The following is a 22,224-nucleotide window of genomic DNA, read 5'->3' on the forward strand; positions in this document are numbered from 1 at the left end:
CAAATAGTGAGCCTTGGGGGGCTATGGGGCTGCCAAATAGTGAGTCTTTCGGGGTGATGGGGCTGCCAAATAGTGATTCTTTTGGAGGCGATGGGGCTGCCAAATAGTAAGCCTTTCGGGGTGATGGGTCTGCCAAATAGTGAGCCTTGGGTGGCGATGGGGCTGCCAAATAGTGAGCCTAAGTCACGCGATGGGGCTGCCAAATACTGAGTCTTGGATGGCTATGGGGCTGCCAAATAGTGACCCTGTTGGGGACATGGGGCTGCCAAATAGTGAGCCTTGGGGAGCGAAGCGGCTGCCAAATAGTTAGCCTTGGGGGGCTATGGGGCTGCCAAATAGTGAGTCTTTGCGGGGCGATGGAGCTGCCAAATAGTGAGCCTTAGGAAGCTATGGGGCTGCCAAATAGTGAGCCATGGGGGGCTATGGGGCTCCCAAATAGTGAGGCTCGGGGGGCTATGGTGCTGCAAATACTGAGCCTTGGGGGGCTTTGGGGCTGCCAAGTAGTGAGCCTTGGGGGGCTATGGGGCTGCCAAATAGTGAGCCTGGGGGGGCTTTGGGGCTGCCAAATAGTGAGCCTTGGGGGGCTATGGGACTGCCAAATAGTGAGCCTTGGGGGGCTATGTGGCTGCCAAATAGTGAACCCTGGGGGGGCTAAGCGGCTGCCAGATAGTGAGCCTTGGGAGGCTGTGGGGCTGCCAAATAGTGAGCCTTGGAAGGCGAGGAGGCTGACAAATAGTGATCCTTTGAGGGGCGTTGTGGTTGCCAAATAGTGAGCCTTGGGGGGCTATAGGGCTGCCAAATAGTGAGCCTTTGCGGGGCGATGGGGCTGCCAAATAGTGAACCTTGGAGGGCGATGGGGCTGCCAAATAGTGAGCCTTGGGGGGCTATGGGGCTGCCAAATACTGAACCTTGTGAGGCTATAAGGCTGCCAAATAGTTAGCCTTGGGGGGCGTTGTGGCTGCCAAATAGTGAGCCTTGGGGGGCTATAGGGCTGCCAAATAGTGAGCCTTTGTGGGTTGATCGGGCTGCCAAATAGTGAACCTTGGGGGGCGATGGGGCTGCCAAATAGTGAGCCTTGGGGGTTTTCCAGCTGCCAAATAGTGAGCCTTGCGAGGTATGGGGCTGCCAAATACTGAGCTTAGGGGGGCTATGGGGCTGCCAAATAGTGAGCCTACGGGGGCTATGAGGCTGCCAAATAGTGAGCCTTGGCGGGCTATGGGGCTGCCAAATTGTGTGCCTTGGGGAGCGAAGCGGCTGCCAAATAGTGAGCCTTGAGGGGCGATGGGGCTGCCAAATAGTGAACCTTGGGGGGGCGAAGCGGCTGCCAAATAGTGAGCCTTGGGGGGCTATGGGGCTGCCAAATAGTTATTCTTTTGGGGGTGATGGGGCTGCCAAATAGTTATTCTTTTGGGGGCGATGGGGCTGCCGAATACTGAGCCTTTAGATGGCGATGGGGCTGCCAAATAGTGAGCCTTGGGGGGCTATGGGGCTGCCAAATAGTGAGCCTTGGGAGGCTATGGGGCTACCAAATAGTGAGCCTTTGCGGGGTAATGGGGCTGCCAAATAGTGAGCCTTTGGAGGGCGAAGCTGCTGCCAAATAGTGAGCCTAGTAGGGCTATGAGGGTGCTAAATAGTGAACCTTGGGGGGCGATGCGGCTGCCAAATAGTGAGCGTTTAGGGGGCGAAGCGGCTGGAAAATACTGATTCTTTTGGGGGCGACGGGGCTGCCACATAGTGATTCTTTTTGGGGCTATGGGGCTGCAAAATAGTGAGCCTTTGGGGGGCCATGGGGCTGCCAAATAGTGAGCCTTGGGGGGCGAAGCGGCTGCCAAATAGTGAGCCTTTGCGGGGCGATGGGGCTGCCAAATATTGAATCTTGCGGGGCGATGGGTCTGCCAAATAGTGAGTCTTGGGGGGCTATGGGGCTGCCAAATAGTGAGCCTTGGGGGGCAAAGCGGCTGCCAAATAGTGAGCCTTGGGGGGCTATGGGGCTGCCAAATAGTGAGCCTTTGGGGGGCCATGGGGTTGCCAAATAGTGAGCCTTGGGGGCGAAGCGGCTGCCAAATAGTGAGCCTTAGGTTGGCGATGGGGCTGCCAAATAGTGAGCCTTGGCGGGCTATGGGGCTGCCAAATAGTGAGCCTTGGGGGGCTATGGGGCTGCCAAATACTGAGCCTTGGGGTCTATGGGGCTGCCTAATAGTGAGCCTGTAGGGGCCATGGGGCTGCTAAATAGTGAGCCTATTGGGGCGAAGCGGCTGCCAAATAGTGAGCCTTGGGGGGCTATGAGGCTGCCAAATAGTGAGCCTGGAGGGGCTATGGTGCTGCCAAATAGTGAGCCTTGGGGGGCGATGGGGCTGCCAAGTAGTGAGCCTTTGGGGTGATGGGGCTGCCAAATAGTGAGCCTTGGCGGGCGATGGGGCTGCCAAATAGTGAGCCTTGGGGGCCTATGGGGCTGCCAAATAGTGAGCCTTGAGGGTTGATGAGGCTGCCAAATAGTGAGCCTTGGGGGGCTATGGGGCTGCCAAATAGTGACCCTCTTGGGGACATGGGGCTACCAAATACTGAGCCTTGGGGGGCTATGGGGCTGACAAATAGTGAGCCTTGGGGGGCTATGGGGTTGCCAAATAGTGAACCTGAGGGGGCAAAGCGGCTGCCAAATAGTTAGCCTTGGGGGGCTATGGGGCTGCCAAATAGTGAGCCTTAGATGGCGATGGGGCTGCCAAATAGTGAGCCTTGGGGGGCGATGGGGCTGTCAAATAGTGAGTCTTTCAGGGTGATGGGGCTGCCAAATAGTGATTCTTTTGGGGGCGATGGGGCTGCCAAATAGTGAGCCTTGGGGGGCGCGATGGGGCTGCCAAATAGTTATCCTTAGGGGGCTATGGGGCTGCCAAATAGTGAGCCGGTTGGAACCATGGGGCTGCCAAATACTGAGCCTTGGGGGGCGAAGCCGCTGCCAAATAGTTAGCCTTGGGGGGCTATGGCGCTGCCAAATAGTGAGCCTTTGCTGGGTGATGGTACTGCCAAATAGTGAGCCTTGGGAAGCTATGGGGCTGCCAAATAGTGAGCCTTGGGGGGCTATGGGGCTGCCAAGTAGTGAGCCTTGGGGGGCTATGAAGCTGACAAATAGTGAGCCTTGGCGGGCTATGGGGCTGCCAAATAGTGAGCCTTGGGGGGCTATGGGGCTGCCAAATACTGAGCCTTGGGGTCTATGGGGCTGCCTAATAGTGAGCCTGTAGGGGCCATGGGGCTGCTAAATAGTGAGCCTATTGGGGCGAAGCGGCTGCCAAATAGTGAGCCTTGGGGGGCTATGAGGCTGCCAAATAGTGAACCTTAGATGGCAATGGGGCTGCCAAATAGTGAGCCTTGGGGCGCGATGGGGCTGCCAAGAAGTGAGCCTTTGGGGGTGATGGGGCTGCCAAATAGTAAGCCTTGGGGGGCGATGGGGCTGCCAAATAGAGAGCCTTGGGGGGGCGATGGGGCTGCCAAATAGTGAGCCTTTGGGGGGCGAGGAGGCTGACAAATAGTTAGCCTTGGGGGGCTATGGTGCTGCCAAATAGTGAGTCTTGGGGGGGCCAATGGGACTTCCAAATAGTGAGCCTTGGGAGCTATGGGACTGCCAAATAGTGAGCCTTGGGGGTCGTTGTGGCTGCCAAATAGTGAGCCTTGGGGGGCTATAGGGCTGCGAAATAGTGAACCTTGGGGTCGAAGCGGCTGCCAAATAGTGAGCCTTGGGGGTTATGGGGCTACCAAATAGTGAGCCTTGCGAGCTATGGGGCTGCCAAATACTGAGCTTAGGGTGGCTATGGGGCTGCCAAATAGTGAGCCTTGCGAGCTATGGGGCTGTCAAATACTGAGCTTAGGGGGGCTATGGGGCTTCCAAATAGTGAGCCTAGGAGGGCTATGAGGCTGCCAAATAGTGAGCCTTTACGTGGCAATGGGTCTGCCAAATAGTTAAACTTGGAGGGCAAAGCGGCTGCCAAATAGTGAGCCATGGAGGGCTATGGGGCTGCCAAATAGTGAACCTTGGCGGGCGAAGCGGCTGCCAAATAGTGAGCCTTGGGGGGCTATAGGGCGGCCAAATAGTGATTCTTTTGGGGGTGATGGGGCTGCCAAATAGTTATTCTTTTGGGGGCGATGGGGCTGCCAAATAGTGAGCCTTGGGAAGGCTATGGGGCTGCCAAATAGTGAGCCTTGGGTGGCTATGGGGCTGCCAAATAGTGAGCCTTGGGAAGGCTATGGGGCTGCCAAATAGTGAGCCTTGTAGGGCTATGAGGCTGCCAAATAGTGAACCTTGGGGGGCGAAGCGGCTGCCGAATAGTGGGCGTTTAGGGGGCGAAGCGGCTGCCAAATAGTGATTCTTTTGGGGGCGATGGGGCTGCCACATAGTGAGCCTTGGGGGGCTACGGGGCTGCCGAATAGTGAGCCTTGGGAAGCTATGGGGCTGCCAAATAGTGAGCCAGGGGGGGCTATGTGGCTGCCAAATAGTGTGCCTTGGGTGGCAATGAGGCTGCCAAATAGTGAGACTTGGGGGTCTATGGGGCGGCCAAATAGTGTGCCTTCTGGGCTGTGTGGCTGCTAAATTGTGAACCTTTGGGGGGCTATGGGGCTGCCAAATAGTGAGCCTTGGGGGGCTATGGGGCTGCCAAATAGTGAGCCTTGGGGGGGCCATGGGGCTGCCAAATAGTGAGCCTTGCGGGGCGAAGCGGCTGCCAAATAGTGAGCCTTTGGGGGGCTAAGCGCCTGCCAACTAGTGAGCCTTGGGGGGCTATGGGGCTGCCAAATAGTGAGCCTGTTGGGGCGATGGGGCTGCCAAATAGTGAGCCTTGGGGGGCTATGGGGCTGCCAAATATTGAGCCTTGTGGGGCTATGGGGCTGCCAAATAGTGCGTCTTGGAGGGCGATGGGGCTGCCAAATAGTGAACCTTAAGGGGCGAATCGGCTGCCAAATAGTGAGTCTTGGGGGGCTATGGGTCTGCCAAATAGTGAGCCTTGTGAGGCTATAAGGCTGCCAAATAGTTAGCCTTGGGGGGCGATGGGGCTGCTAAATAGTGAACCTTGGGGGGCGAAGCGGATGCCAAATATTTAGCCTTGGGGGGCTATGGGGCTGCCAAATAGTTAACCTTGGGGGGCGAGGCGGCTGCCAAATAGTGAGCCTTTGGGGACTATAAGGCTGCCAAATAGTGAGCCTTGGGGGGCTATGGGGCTGACAAATAGTGAGCCTTTGGGGCTATGGGGCTGCCAAATTGTGAGCCTTGTGGGGCTATGGGGCTGCCAAATAGTGATCCTTTGCGGGGCGATGGGGCTGCCAAATAGTGAGCCTTTCGGGGTGATGGGTCTGCCAAATAGTGAGCCTTAGGTGGCGATGCGGCTGCCAAATAGTGACCCTGTTGGGGATATGGGGCTGCCAAATAGTGAGCCTTGGGGAGCGAAGCGGCTGCCAAATAGTTAGCCTTGGGGGGCTATGGGGCTCCCAAATAGTGAGGCTCGGGGGGCTATGGGGCTGCAAATACTGAGACTTGGGGGGCTATGGTACTGCCAAATAGTGAGCCTTGGGGGGCTATGGGGCTGTCAAATAGTGATCCTTTGAGGGGCGATGGGGCTGCCAAATAGTGAGACTTGGGGGGCTATGGGGCTGACAAATAGTAGACCCTGTTGGGGACATGAGGCTGCCAAATACTGAGCCTTGGGGGGCTATGGGGCTGACAAATAGTGAGCCTTGGGGGGCTATGGGGTTGCCAAATAGTGAACCTGAGGGGGCAAAGCGGCTGCCAAATAGTTAGCCTTGGGGTCTATGGGGCTGCCAAATAGTGAGCCTTTGCAAGGCAATGGGGCTGCCAAATAGTGAGCCTTGGGGGGCTACGGGGCTGACAAATAGTGAGCCTTGGGGGGCTATGGTGCTGCCAAATAGTGAGCCTTGGGGGGCTATGGGGCTTCCAAATAGTGATCCTTTGAGGGGCGATGGGTCTGCCAAATAGTGAGCCTTGGGGGGCTATGGGGCTGCCAAATAGTGAGCCTGTGGGGGCCATGGGGCTGCTAAATAGTGAGCCTATTGAGGCGAAGTGGCTGCCAAATAGTGAGCCTTGGGGGGCTATGAGGCTGCCAAATAGTGAGCCTTAGATGGCGATGGGGCTGCCAAATAGTGAGCCTTGGGGGGCGATGGGGCTGTCAAATAGGGAACCTTTGCGGGGCGATGGGGCTGCCAAATAGTGAGCCTTGGGGGGTGATGGGGCTGCCAAATAGTGAGTCTTTCAGGGTGATGGGCTATGGCGCTGCCAAATAGTGATTCTTTTGGGGGCGATGGGGCTGCCAAATAGTGAGCCTTGGGGGGCGCGATGGGGCTGCCAAATAGTGATCCTTAGGGGGCTACGGGGCTGCCAAATAGTGAGCCTGTTGGAACCATGGTGCTGCCAAATACTGAGCCTTGGGGGGCGAAGCGGCTGCCAAATAGTGAGCCTTGGGGGGCTATGGGGCTGCCAAATAGTGAGCCTTTGCGGGGCGATGGTACTGCCAAATAGTGAGCCTTGGAAAGCTATGGGGCTGCCAAATAGTGAGCCTTGGGGGGCTATGGGGCTGCCAAGTAGTGAGCCTTGAGAAGCTATGAAGCTGACAAATAGTGAGCCTTGGCGGGCTATGGGGCTGCCAAATAGTGAGCCTTGGGGGGCTATGGGGCTGCCAAATACTGAGCCTTGGGGTCTATGGGGCTGCCTAATAGTGAGCCTGTAGGGGCCATGGGGCTGCTAAATATTGAGCCTATTGGGGCGAAGCGGCTGCCAAATAGTGAGTCTTGGGGGGCAATGGGGCTGCCAAATAGTGAGCCTTGGGGGGCGATGGGGCTGCCAAGTAGTGAGCATTTGGGGGTGATGGGGCTGCCAAATAGTGAACCTTGGGGGGCGATGGGGCTGCCAAATAGTGAGCCTTGGGGGGGCGATGGGGCTGCCAAATAGTGAGCCATTGGGGGGCTATGGTGCTGCAAAATAGTGAATCTTGGGGGGGCAATGGGACTGCCAAATAGTGAGCCTTGGGAGCTATGGGACTGCCAAATAGTGAGCCTTGGGGGGCGTTGTGGCTGCCAAATAGTGAGCCTTGGGGGCTATAGGGCTGCAAAATAGTGAACCTTGGGGGGCGAAGCGGCTGCCAAATAGTGAGCCTTGGGGGTTATGGGGCTGCCAAATAGTGAGCCTTGCGAGCTATGGGGCTGCCAAATACTGAGCTTAGGGTGGCTATGGGGCTGCCAAATAGTGAGCCTTGCGAGCTATGGGGCTGTCAAATACTGAGCATAGGGGGGCTATGGGGCTTCCAAATAGTGAGCCTAGGAGGGCTATGAGGCTGCCAAATAGTGAGCCTTTGCGTGGCAATGGGTCTGCCAAATAGTTAACCTTGGAGGGCGAAGCGGCTGCCAAATAGTGAGCCATGGAGGGCTATGGGGCTGCCAAATAGTGAACCTTGGCGGGCGAAGCGGCTGCCAAATAGTGAGCCTTGGGGGGCTATAGGGCTGCCAAATAGTGATTCTTTTGGGGGTGATGGGGCTGCCAAATGGTGAACCTTGGGGGGCGAAGCGGCTGCCAAATACTGAGACTTGGAGGGCTATGGGGCTGCCAAATAATGAACCTTGGGCGGCGAAGCGGCTGCTAAGTAGTGAGCATTGGGGGGATATGGGGCTGCCAAATAGTGATTCTCTTGGGGGCGAAGAGGCTGCCAAATAGTGATTCTTTTGGGGGCGATGGGGCTGCCAAATAGTGAGCCTTGTGGGGCGAAGCGGCTTCCAAATAGTGAGCCTTGGGGGGCTATGGGGCTGCCAAATAGTGAGCCTTGGGGGGGCCATGGGGCTGCCAAATAGTGAGCCTTGGGGGGCGAAGCGGCTGCCAAATAGTGAGCCTTTGTGGGGCTATGGGGCTGCTAAATAGTGAGCCTTTGCCGGGCGATTGGGCTGCCAAATAGTGAGCCTTGGGGGGCGATGGGGCTGCCAAATAGTAGGCCTTGGGGGGGCTATGGGGCTGCCAAATAGTGAGCCTGGGGGGGCTATGGGGCTGCCAAATAGTGAGCCTTGCGGGGCTATGGGGCTGCCAAATAGTGTGCCTTGGGTGGCAATGGGGCTGCCAAATAGTGAGACTTGGGGGTCTATGGGGCTGCCAAATAGTGTGCCTTGGGGGCTATGTGGCTGCTAAATTGTGAACCTTTGGGGGGCTATGGGGCTGCCAAATAGTGAGCCTTGGGGGGCTATGGGGCTGCCAAATAGTGAGCTTTGGGGGGGTGTCCTGGTTTTGTTAAAAACAAGTTTCTCTTTCAATGAATTTTGCCTGTCAGCTAAAGCCTTCATATTAACTACACTTTCCTGGAGAACCAGACCCATGTTTTTGTAAACCTAGCAATGGAATGCAAACATATTGATAAGCATGGATGGACATCTCGCGAGAGGGACGACGAGGAAAAAGTGACCAAGAAACTGGCCAACTGTGTATAACATTCCATTCACTTGAATACTTCATATAAAAGTGGGAGATCACGAGGATCTCGTCCCTTTTTTCCTTATGGCTGACATTAGGAGAGGATCTTGCTACTCATCCCTGAGAACTGAGGCCTAGTGACAGACTGAATCCAGCTCCACTTGGTTGCAGAGTCTAATCCAGGACTTTGGGTGCCGGCTCTGCAGTTGCTGAGACTTTCAAGATTGGTTTTGTATATTTTGTATTATTTTCTCTATTCTTATTAGTAGCCTTAGTAAAACATCTTTAATTTTTCCAACTCTCTTCTCTCTGTCCTTCTTTCCCTCCCGATCGCCTGTGCTGAGTGGAAGGGGGAAGAGGGAGGGGCAAAAGGGGGAAGTGGGGGGGAGAGGGGGTTAACAATACATCTGCCAGGGTTTTATTGTCACCCCGCAATCTTAACCCTCGACAGGGGGCTATGGGGCTGCCAAATAGTGAGCCTTTGGGGGGCTATGGGGCTGCCAAATAGTGAGCCTTGGGGGGCTATGGGGCTGCCAAATAGTGTGCTATAGGGGGCTATGGGGCTGCCAAATAGTGTGTCTTGGGGGGCTTATGGGCTGGATAGCCCTTGCCCCGAACAGAACTTTACCCCCCTCCCTGCGGTTCCCAGCCCCTTCTGAGCACCCCAGCCTCCACTTAGCTTTCAGAGGGCCAAGAGACTGAATCCATCTTCCACGGATGAAAACACCACCTGCGCCGATAGGGATATTCCAGGATCGCGGCTTCCTCCTCAACATCTGCAGCAACACAAGAAAACACACGTCGACTAAGCAGAGCAAACACACAGTATAAAGGCACAAGGCACATCTTTCCTCCCACACCACGCATTAAGAATCCCAACTGGAGTTTTAGAGATTTTGACGTGATAGTGTCAAAATCTTATAGGTGATTTGGAAATTCTCCTGAGAATTTAAAATGTTTCACCGGGATTTCCAAGATGTTGAAGGGAACTCCAAACGTACCAACATTGATTTTAAGAATGTCAACTGTAGTTTTAAAGATTTTGACGTGAAAGTTTCAAAATCCTGTCGGGGATTTGGAAAACTTTGCGAGAATGTAAAAAGTTTCACTGGGATATCCAAAATGTTGAAAGGTACTCTAAACATACCAACATTGATTTTAAGACTCTCCACTGGAGATTTAGAGATTTTGACGTGAAAGTGTCAAAATCTTATCGTGATTTGGAAATTCTCCTGAGAATTTAAAATGTTTCACTGGGATTTCCAAAATTTTGAAGGGGACGCCAAACATGTCAACCTTTTTTTTTAGAATCTCAACTGGAGTTTTAGACATTTTGACGTGGAAGTGTCAAAATCTTGTCGGGGATTTGGAAAATTTCCTCAGAATGTAAAAGGTTTCACGGGGATTTCCAAAATGTTGAAGGGAACTCCAAAGGTACCAACATTGATTTTAAGAATCTCAACTGGAGTTTTAGAGATTTTGACGTGATAGTGTATAACTCTTATCGGGGATTTGGAAATTTTCCTGAGAATTTAAAATATTTCACCGGGATTTCCAAGATGTTGAAGGGAACTCCAAACATGTCAACATTCATTTTAAGAATCTCCACTGGAGTTTTAGAGATTTTGACGTGAAAGTGTAAAAATCTTGTCGGGGATTTCGAAAACTTTGCGAGAATGTAAAAAGTTTCACCGGGATTTCCAAAATGTTGAAGGGAAACTCAAACATGTCAACATTGATTTTAAGAATCTCAAATGGAGTTTTAGAGATTTTGACGTGAAAGTGTCAAAATCCAGTCGGGGATATGGACAACTTTGCGAGAGTGTGAAAAGTTTCACAGGGATTTCCAAAATGTAGAAGGGAAATCCAAACATACCAACATGGATTTTAACAATCTCAGCTGGAGTTTTAGAGATTTTCACGTGAAAGTGTTAAAATTTTATCGGGGATTTATAAAATTTTGCTAGAATGTACAAATTTTCACCGGAATTTCCAAAATGTTGAAGAGATCTCCAAATATACCAACATTGATTTTAAGAATCTCAACTAGAGTTTTAAAGATTTTGACGTGAAAGTGTATAACTCTTATCAGGGATTTGAATATTTTCCTCAGAATTTAAAATATTTGACCGGGATTACCAATATTTTGAAGGGAACTCCAAACATACCAACATTGATTTTAAGAATCTCAACTGGAGTCTTAGAGATCTTGACGTGAAAGTGTCAAAATCTTGTCGGGGATATGGAAAGCTTTGCGAAAATGTAAAAAGTTTCACTGGGATATCCAAAATGTTGAAAGGTACTCTAAACATGTCAACACTGCTTTTAAGAATCTCAGATGGAGTTTTAGAGATTTTGACGTGAAAGTGTACAAATGCTTCATTGATGTAGGAAAGATCGCGAGACTGTATAAAAGTTTCACCGGGATTTCCAAAATGTTGAAGGGAACTACAAATATACCAACATTGATTTTAAGAATCTCAACTAGAGTTTTAAAGATTTTGACGTGTAAGTGTAAAACTCTTATCAGGGATTTGAATATTTTCCTGAGAATCTAAAATATTTCACCGGGATTTCCAAGATGTTGAAGGGAACTCCAAACATGTTAACATTGATTTTAAGAATCTCAACTGGAGTTTTAGAGATTTTGACGTGAAAGTGTAAAATTCGTGTCGGGGATTTATAAAACTTTGCGAGAATGTACAAATTTTCACCGGGATTTCCAAGATGTTGTAGGGAACGCCAAATATACCAACATTGAATTTAAGAATCTCAACTAGAGTTTTAAAGATTTTGACGTGAAAGTGTATAACTCTTATCAGGGATTTGAATATTTTCCTCAGAATTTAAAATATTTGACCGGGATTTCCAAAATTTTGAAGGGAACTCCAAACATGTCAACATTGATTTTAAGAATCTCAACTAGAGTTTTAGACACTTTGACGTGAACGTGTAAAAATCCTGTCGGAGATATGGAAATCTTTGCGAGAGTGTGAAAAGTTTCACAGAGATGTCCAAAATGTTGAAGGGAAATCCAAACATACCAACACGATTTTAAGAATCTCCACTGGAGTTTTAGAGATTTTGACGTGAAAGTGTAAAAATCGTGTCGGGGATATGGAAAACTTTGCGAGAGTGTGAAAAGTTTCACAGGAATTTCCAAAATGTTCAAAGGAAATCCAAACATACCAACACGATTTGAAGAATCTCCACTGGAGTTTTAGAGATTTTGACGTGAAAGTGTCAAAATCCTGTCGGGGACTTGGAAAACTTTGCGAAAATGTAAAAAATTTCACTGGGATATCCAAAATGTTGAAAGGTACTCTAAACATGTCAACACTGATTTTAAGAATCTCAGATGGAGTTTTAGAGATTTTGACGTGAAAGTGTGAAAATCGTGTCGGGGATATGGAAAACTTTGCGAGAGTGTGAAAAGTTTCACCGGGATTTCCAAAATGTTCAAAGGAAATCCAAACATACCAACAGGATTTTAAGAGTCTCCACTGGAGTTTTAGAGATTTTGACGTGGAAGTGTCATAATCCTGTCGGGGATTTGGAAAACTTTTCGAGATTGTAAAAAGTTTCACTGGGATATCCAAAATGGGGAGGGGAACTCCAAACATACCAACATTGATTTTAAGAATCTCAACTGGAGTCTTAGAGATCTTGACGTGAAAGTGTCAAAATCCTGTCGGGGATATGGAAAACTTTGCGAGAATGTAAAAAGTTTCACTGGGCTATCCAAAATGTTGAAAGGTACTATAAACATGTCAACATTCATTTTAAGAATCTCAGCTGGAGTTTTAGAGATTTTAACGTGAAAGTGTAAAAAATCTTGTCGGGGATATAGAAAATTTCCACAGAATGTAAAAGGTTTCACCGGGATTTCCAAAATGTTGAAGGGAACTCCAAACATGTCAACATTGATTTTAAGAATCTCAACTGGAGTTTTAGAGTTTTTCACGTGAAAGTGTCAAAATCTTGTCGGGGATTTGGAAAATTTCCTCAGAATGTAAAAAGTTTCACCGGGATTTCCAAAATGTTGAAAGGAAATCCAAACATGTCAACATCGGTTTTAAGAATCTCAGCTGGAGTTTTAGAGACTTTGACGTGAAAGTGTCAAAATATTGTCGGGGATTTGGAAAACTTTGAGAGAAAGTAAAAAATTTCACTGGGATATCCAAAATGTTGAAAGGTACTCTAAACATGTCAACACTGATTTTAAGAATCTCAGCTGGAGTTTTAGAGATTTAACGTGAAGGTGTGAAAATCGTGTCGGGGATATGGAAAACTTTGCGAGAGTGTGAAAAGTTTCACAGGAATTTCCAAAATGTTCAAAGGAAATCCAAACATACCAACAGGATTTTAAGAGTCTCCACTGGAGTTTTAGAGATTTTGACGTGAAAGTGTCAAAATCCTGTCGGGGATATGGAAAATTTCCTCAGAATGTAAAAGGTTTCACGGGGATTTCCAAAATGTTGAAGGGAACTCCAAACGTACCAACATGGATTTTTAGAATCTGAACTGGAGTTTTAGAGACTTTGACGTGAAAGTGTAAAAATCCTGTCGAGGATTTGGAAAAGTTTGCGAGAATGTAAAAAGTTTCACTGAGATATCCAAAATGTTGAAGGGAAATCCAAACATACCAACATTGATTTTAAGAATCTCAACTGGAGTTTTAGAGATTTTGACGTGAAAGTGTCAAAATCCTGTCGGGGATTTGGAAGGCTTTGCGAAAATGTAAAAACTTTCACTGGGATATCCAAAATGTTGAAAGGTACTCTAATCATGTCAACACTGATTTTAAGAATCTCAGATGGAGTTTTAGAGATTTTGACGTGAAAGTGTGAAAATCGTGTCGGGGATATGGAAAACTTTGCGGGAGTGTGAAAAGTTTCACAGGAATTTCCAAAATGTTCAAAGGAAATCCAAACATACCAACACGATTTTAAGAATCTCCACTGGAGTTTTAGAGATTTTGACGTGAAAGTGTAAAATTCGTGTCGGGGATTTAGAAAACTTTGCGAGAATGTACAAATTTTCACCGGGATTTCCAAAATGTTGAAGAGATCTCCAAATATACCAACATTAATTTTAAGAATCTCAACTAGAGTTTTAAAGATTTTGACGTGTAAGTGTATAACTCTTATCAGGGATTTGAATATTTTCCTCAGAATTTAAAATATTTGACCGGGATTTCCAAAATTTTGAAGGGAACTCCAAACATACCAACATTGATTTTAAGAATCTCAACTGGAGTCTTAGAGATCTTGACGTGAAAGTGTCAAAATCTTGTCGGGGATATGGAAAACTTTGCGAGAATTTAAAAAGTTTCACTGGGATATCCAAAATGTTGAAAGGTACTCTAAACATGTCAACACTGCTTTTAAGAATCTCAACTGGAGTTTTAGAGATTTTGACGTGAAAGTGTAAAATTCGTGTCGGGGATTCATAAAACTTTGAGAGAATGTACAAATTTTCACCGGGATTTAAAAGATGTTGAAGGGAACGCCAAATACACCAACATTGATTTTAAGAATCTCAACTAGAGTTTTAGACACTTTGACGTGAACGTGTAAAAATCCTGTCGGGGATATGGAAAACTTTGCGAGAGTGTGAAAAGTTTCACAGGAATTTCCAAAATGTTCAAAGGAAATCCAAACATACCAACACGATTTTAAGAATCTCCACTGGAGTTTTAGAGATTTTGACGTGAAAGTGTCAAAATCCTGTCGGGGTCTTGGAAAACACTGCGAGAATGTAAAAAATTTCACTGGGATATCCAAAATGTTGAAAGGTACTCTAAACATGTCAACACTGATTTTAAGTATCTCAGATGGAGTTTTAGAGATTTTGACGTGAAAGTGTAAAAATCGTGTCGGGGATATGGAAATCTTTGCGAGAGTGTGAAAAGTTTCACAGGAATTTCCAAAATGTTCAAAGGAAATCCAAACATACCAACACGATTTTAAGAATCTCCACTGGAGTTTTAGAGATTTTGACGTGAAAGTGTCAAAATCCTGTCGGGGACTTGGAAAACTTTGCGAAAATGTAAAAAATTTCACTGGGATATCCAAAATGTTGAAAGGTACTCTAAACATGTCAACACTGATTTTAAGAATCTCAGATGGAGTTTATAGAGATTTTGACGTGAAAGTGTAAAAATCGTGTCGGGGATATGGAAAACTTTGCGAGAGTGTGAAAAGTTTCACAGGAATTTCCAAAATGTTCAAAGGAAATCCAAACATACCAACACGATTTTAAGAATCTCCACTGGAGTTTTAGAGATCTTGACGTGGAAGTGTCAAAATCCTGTCAGGGATTTGGAAAACTTTTCGAGACTGTAAAAAGTTTCACTGGGATATCCAAAATGTGGAGGGGAACTCCAAACATACCAACATTGATTTTAAGAATCTCAACTGGAGTCTTAGAGATCTTGACGTGAAAGTGTCAAAATCTTGTCGGGGATATGGAAAACTTTGCGAGAATTTGAAAAGTTTCACTGGGATATCCAAAATGTTGAAAGGTACTCTAAACATGTCAACACTGCTTTTAAGAATCTCAGATGGAGTTTTAGAGATTTTGACGTGAAAGTGTACAAATGCTTCATTGATGTAGGAAACATCGCGAGACTGTATAAAAGTTTCACCGGGATTTCCAAAATGTTGAAGGGAACTACAAATATACCAACATTGATTTTAAGAATCTCAACTAGAGTTTTAAAGATTTTGACGTGTAAGTGTAAAACTCTTATCAGGGATTTGAATATTTTCCTGAGAATCTAAAATATTTCACCGAGATTTCCAAGATGTTGAAGGGAACTTCAAACATGTTAACATTGATTTTAAGAATCTCAACTGGAGTTTTAGAGATTTTGACGTGAAAGTGTAAAATTCGTGTCGGTGATTTATAAAACTTTGCGAGAATGTACAAATTTTCACCGGGATTTCCAAGATGTTGAAGGGAACGCCAAATACACCAACATTGATTTTAAGAATCTCAACTAGAGTTTTAAAGATTTTGACGTGAAAGTGTATAACTCTTATCAGGGATTTGAATATTTTCCTCAGAATTTAAAATATTTGACCGGGATTTCCAAAATTTTGAAGGGAACTCCAAACATACCAACATTGATTTTAAGAATCTCAACTAGCGTTTTAGACACTTTGACGTGAACGTGTAAAAATCCTGTCGGGGATATGGAAAACTTTGCGAGAGTGTGAAAAGTTTCACAGAGATGTCCAAAATGTTGAAGGGAAATCCAAACATACCAACATTGATTTTAAGAATCTCCACTGGAGTTTTAGAGATTTTGACGTGGAAGTGTCAAAATCCTGTCGGGGATTTGGTAAACTTTTCGAGATTGTAAAAAGTTTCACTGGGATATCCAAAACGTGGAGGGGAACTCGAAACATACCAACATTGATTTTAAGAATCTCAACTGGAGTCTTAGAGATCTTGACGTGAAAGTGTCAAAATCCTGTCGTGGATATGGAAAACTTTGCGAGAATGTAAAAAGTTTCACTGGGATATCCAAAATGTTGAAAGGTACTATAAACATGTCAACATTCATTTTAAGAATCTCAGCTGGAGTTTTAGAGATTTTAACGTGAAAGTGTAAAAATCTTGTCGGGGATATAGAAAATTTCCACAGAATGTAAAAGGTTTCACCGGGATTTCCAAAATGTTGAAGGGAACTCCAAACATGTCAACATTGATTTAGGAATCTCAACTGGAGTTTTAGAGATTTTGACGTGAAAGTGTCAAAATCCTGTCGGGGATTTGGAAAATTTCCTCAGAATGTAAAAAGTTTCACCGGGATTTCCAAAATGTTGAAAGGAAATCCAAACATGTCAACATCGGTTTTAAGAATCTCAGCTGGAGTTTTAGAGACTTTGACGTGAAAGTGTCAAAATCTTGTCGGGGATTTGGAAAACTTTGCGAGAAAGTAAAAAATTTCACTGGGATATCCAAAATGTTGAAAGGTACTCTAAACATGTCAACACTGATTTTAAGAATCTCAGCTGGAGTTTTAGAGATTTTGACGTGAAGGTGTGAAAATCGTGTCGGGGATATGGAAAACTTTGCGAGAGTGTGAAAAGTTTCACAGGAATTTCCAAAATGTTCAAAGGAAATCCAAACATACCAACACGATTTTAAGAATCTCCACTGGAGTTTTAGAGATTTTGACGTGAAAGTGTAAAATTCGTGTCGGGGATTTAGAAAACTTTGCGAGAATGTACAAATTTTCACCGGGATTTCCAAAATGTTGAAGAGATCTCCAAATATACCAACATTAATTTTAAGAATCTCAACTAGAGTTTTAAAGATTTTGACGTGTAAGTGTATAACTCTTATCAGGGATTTGAATATTTTCCTCAGAATTTAAAATATTTGACCGGGATTTCCAAAATTTTGAAGGGAACTCCAAACATACCAACATTGATTTTAAGAATCTCAACTGGAGTCTTAGAGATCTTGACGTGAAAGTGTCAAAATCTTGTCGGGGATATGGAAAACTTTGCGAGAATTTAAAAAGTTTCACTGGGATATCCAAAATGTTGAAAGGTACTCTAAACATGTCAACACTGCTTTTAAGAATCTCAACTGGAGTTTTAGAGATTTTGACGTGAAAGTGTAAAATTCGTGTCGGGGATTCATAAAACTTTGAGAGAATGTACAAATTTTCACCGGGATTTAAAAGATGTTGAAGGGAACGCCAAATACACCAACATTGATTTTAAGAATCTCAACTAGAGTTTTAGACACTTTGACGTGAACGTGTAAAAATCCTGTCGGGGATATGGAAAACTTTGCGAGAGTGTGAAAAGTTTCACAGGAATTTCCAAAATGTTCAAAGGAAATCCAAACATACCAACACGATTTTAAGAATCTCCACTGGAGTTTTAGAGATTTTGACGTGAAAGTGTCAAAATCCTGTCGGGGTCTTGGAAAACACTGCGAGAATGTAAAAAATTTCACTGGGATATCCAAAATGTTGAAAGGTACTCTAAACATGTCAACACTGATTTTAAGTATCTCAGATGGAGTTTTAGAGATTTTGACGTGAAAGTGTAAAAATCGTGTCGGGGATATGGAAATCTTTGCGAGAGTGTGAAAAGTTTCACAGGAATTTCCAAAATGTTCAAAGGAAATCCAAACATACCAACACGATTTTAAGAATCTCCACTGGAGTTTTAGAGATTTTGACGTGAAAGTGTCAAAATCCTGTCGGGGACTTGGAAAACTTTGCGAAAATGTAAAAAATTTCACTGGGATATCCAAAATGTTGAAAGGTACTCTAAACATGTCAACACTGATTTTAAGAATCTCAGATGGAGTTTATAGAGATTTTGACGTGAAAGTGTAAAAATCGTGTCGGGGATATGGAAAACTTTGCGAGAGTGTGAAAAGTTTCACAGGAATTTCCAAAATGTTCAAAGGAAATCCAAACATACCAACACGATTTTAAGAATCTCCACTGGAGTTTTAGAGATCTTGACGTGGAAGTGTCAAAATCCTGTCAGGGATTTGGAAAACTTTTCGAGACTGTAAAAAGTTTCACTGGGATATCCAAAATGTGGAGGGGAACTCCAAACATACCAACATTGATTTTAAGAATCTCAACTGGAGTCTTAGAGATCTTGACGTGAAAGTGTCAAAATCTTGTCGGGGATATGGAAAACTTTGCGAGAATTTGAAAAGTTTCACTGGGATATCCAAAATGTTGAAAGGTACTCTAAACATGTCAACACTGCTTTTAAGAATCTCAGATGGAGTTTTAGAGATTTTGACGTGAAAGTGTACAAATGCTTCATTGATGTAGGAAAGATCGCGAGATGTATAAAAGTTTCACCGGGATTTCCAAAATGTTGAAGGGAACTACAAATATACCAACATTGATTTTAAGAATCTCAACTAGAGTTTTAAAGATTTTGACGTGTAAGTGTAAAACTCTTATCAGGGATTTGAATATTTTCCTGAGAATCTAAAATATTTCACCGAGATTTCCAAGATGTTGAAGGGAACTTCAAACATGTTAACATTGATTTTAAGAATCTCAACTGGAGTTTTAGAGATTTTGACGTGAAAGTGTAAAATTCGTGTCGGTGATTTATAAAACTTTGCGAGAATGTACAAATTTTCACCGGGATTTCCAAGATGTTGAAGGGAACGCCAAATACACCAACATTGATTTTAAGAATCTCAACTAGAGTTTTAAAGATTTTGACGTGAAAGTGTATAACTCTTATCAGGGATTTGAATATTTTCCTCAGAATTTAAAATATTTGACCGGGATTTCCAAAATTTTGAAGGGAACTCCAAACATACCAACATTGATTTTAAGAATCTCAACTAGCGTTTTAGACACTTTGACGTGAACGTGTAAAAATCCTGTCGGGGATATGGAAAACTTTGCGAGAGTGTGAAAAGTTTCACAGAGATGTCCAAAATGTTGAAGGGAAATCCAAACATACCAACATTGATTTTAAGAATCTCCACTGGAGTTTTAGAGATTTTGACGTGGAAGTGTCAAAATCCTGTCGGGGATTTGGTAAACTTTTCGAGATTGTAAAAAGTTTCACTGGGATATCCAAAACGTGGAGGGGAACTCGAAACATACCAACATTGATTTTAAGAATCTCAACTGGAGTCTTAGAGATCTTGACGTGAAAGTGTCAAAATCCTGTCGTGGATATGGAAAACTTTGCGAGAATGTAAAAAGTTTCACTGGGATATCCAAAATGTTGAAAGGTACTATAAACATGTCAACATTCATTTTAAGAATCTCAGCTGGAGTTTTAGAGATTTTAACGTGAAAGTGTAAAAATCTTGTCGGGGATATAGAAAATTTCCACAGAATGTAAAAGGTTTCACCGGGATTTCCAAAATGTTGAAGGGAACTCCAAACATGTCAACATTGATTTAGGAATCTCAACTGGAGTTTTAGAGATTTTGACGTGAAAGTGTCAAAATCCTGTCGGGGATTTGGAAAATTTCCTCAGAATGTAAAAAGTTTCACCGGGATTTCCAAAATGTTGAAAGGAAATCCAAACATGTCAACATCGGTTTTAAGAATCTCAGCTGGAGTTTTAGAGACTTTGACGTGAAAGTGTCAAAATCTTGTCGGGGATTTGGAAAACTTTGCGAGAAAGTAAAAAATTTCACTGGGATATCCAAAATGTTGAAAGGTACTCTAAACATGTCAACACTGATTTTAAGAATCTCAGCTGGAGTTTTAGAGATTTTGACGTGAAGGTGTGAAAATCGTGTCGGGGATATGGAAAACTTTGCGAGAGTGTGAAAAGTTTCACAGGAATTTCCAAAATGTTCAAAGGAAATCCAAACATACCAACAGGATTTTAAGAGTCTCCACTGGAGTTTTAGAGATTTTGACGTGAAAGTGTCAAAATCCTGTCGGGGATATGGAAAATTTCCTCAGAATTGTAAAAGGTTTCACGGGGATTTCCAAAATGTTGAAGGGAACTCCAAACGTACCAACATGGATTTTGAGAATCTGAACTGGAGTTTTAGAGACTTTGACGTGAAAGTGTAAAAATCCTGTCGAGGATTTGGAAAAGTTTGCGAGAATGTAAAAAGTTTCACTGAGATATCCAAAATGTTGAAGGGAAATCCAAACATACCAACATTGATTTTAAGAGTCTCAACTGGAGTTTTAGAGATTTTGACGTGAAAGTGTCAAAATCCTGTCGGGGATTTGGAAAACTTTGCGAAAATGTAAAAACTTTCACTGGGATATCCAAAATGTTGAAAGGTACTCTAAACATGTCAACAATGATTTTAAGAATCTCAGATGGAGTTTTAGAAATTTCGACGTGAAAGTGTAAAAATCGTGTCGGGGATATGGAAAACTTTGCGAGAGTGTGAAAAGTTTCACAGAGATGTCCAAAATGTTGAAGGGAAATCCAAACATACCAACATTGATTTTAAGAATCTCCACTGGAGTTTTAGAGATTTTGACGTGGAAGTGTCAAAATCCTGTCGGGGATTTGGTAAACTTTTCGAGATTGTAAAAAGTTTCACTGGGATATCCAAAATGTGGAGGGGAACTCGAAACATACCAACATTGATTTTAAGAATCTCAACTGGAGTCTTAGAGATCTTGACGTGAAAGTGTCAAAATCCTGTCGTGGATATGGAAAACTTTGCGAGAATGTAAAAAGTTTCACTGGGATATCCAAAATGTTGAAAGGTACTATAAACATGTCAACATTCATTTTAAGAATCTCAGCTGGAGTTTTAGAGATTTTAACGTGAAACTGTAAAAATCTTGTCGGGGATATAGAAAATTTCCACAGAATGTAAAAGGTTTCACCGGGATTTCCAAAATGTTGAAGGGAACTCCAAACATGTCAACATTGATTTAGGAATCTCAACTGGAGTTTTAGAGATTTTGACGTGAAAGTGTCAAAATCTTGTCGGGGATTTGGAAAATTTCCTCAGAATGTAAAAAGTTTCACCGGGATTTCCAAAATGTTGAAAGGAAATCCAAACATGTCAACATCGGTTTTAAGAATCTCAGCTAGAGTTTTAGAGACTTTGACGTGAAAGTGTCAAAATCTTGTCGGGGATTTGGAAAACTTTGCGAGAAAGTAAAAAATTTCACTGGGATATCCAAAATGTTGAAAGGTACTCTAAACATGTCAACACTGATTTTAAGAATCTCAGATGGAGTTTTAGAGATTTTGACGTGAAGATGTGAAAATCGTGTCGGGGATATGGAAAACTTTGCGAGAGTGTGAAAAGTTTCACAGGAATTTCCAAAATGTTCAAAGGAAATCCAAACATACCAACAGGATTTTAAGAGTCTCCACTGGAGTTTTAGAGATTTTGACGTGAAAGTGTCAAAATCCTGTCGGGGATATGGAAAATTTCCTCAGAATGTAAAAGGTTTCACGGGGATTTCCAAAATGTTGAAGGGAACTCCAAACGTACCAACATGGATTTTGAGAATCTGAACTGGAGTTTTAGAGACTTTGACGTGAAAGTGTAAAAATCCTGTCGAGGATTTGGAAAAGTTTGCGAGAATGTAAAAAGTTTCACTGAGATATCCAAAATGTTGAAGGGAAATCCAAACATACCAACATTGATTTTAAGAGTCTCAACTGGAGTTTTAGAGATTTTGACGTGAAAGTGTCAAAATCCTGTCGGGGATTTGGAAAACTTTGCGAAAATGTAAAAACTTTCACTGGGATATCCAAAATGTTGAAAGGTACTCTAAACATGTCAACAATGATTTTAAGAATCTCAGATGGAGTTTTAGAAATTTCGACGTGAAAGTGTAAAAATCGTGTCGGGGATATGGAAAACTTTGCGAGAGTGTGAAAAGTTTCACAGAGATGTCCAAAATGTTGAAGGGAAATCCAAACATACCAACATTGATTTTAAGAATCTCCACTGGAGTTTTAGAGATTTTGACGTGGAAGTGTCAAAATCCTGTCGGGGATTTGGTAAACTTTTCGAGATTGTAAAAAGTTTCACTGGGATATCCAAAATGTGGAGGGGAACTCGAAACATACCAACATTGATTTTAAGAATCTCAACTGGAGTCTTAGAGATCTTGACGTGAAAGTGTCAAAATCCTGTCGTGGATATGGAAAACTTTGCGAGAATGTAAAAAGTTTCACTGGGATATCCAAAATGTTGAAAGGTACTATAAACATGTCAACATTCATTTTAAGAATCTCAGCTGGAGTTTTAGAGATTTTAACGTGAAACTGTAAAAATCTTGTCGGGGATATAGAAAATTTCCACAGAAT

Source organism: Streptopelia decaocto (genome assembly GCF_964273445.1).
Source record: "Streptopelia decaocto genome assembly, chromosome: 2".
Lineage (NCBI taxonomy): Eukaryota > Metazoa > Chordata > Aves > Columbiformes > Columbidae > Streptopelia > Streptopelia decaocto.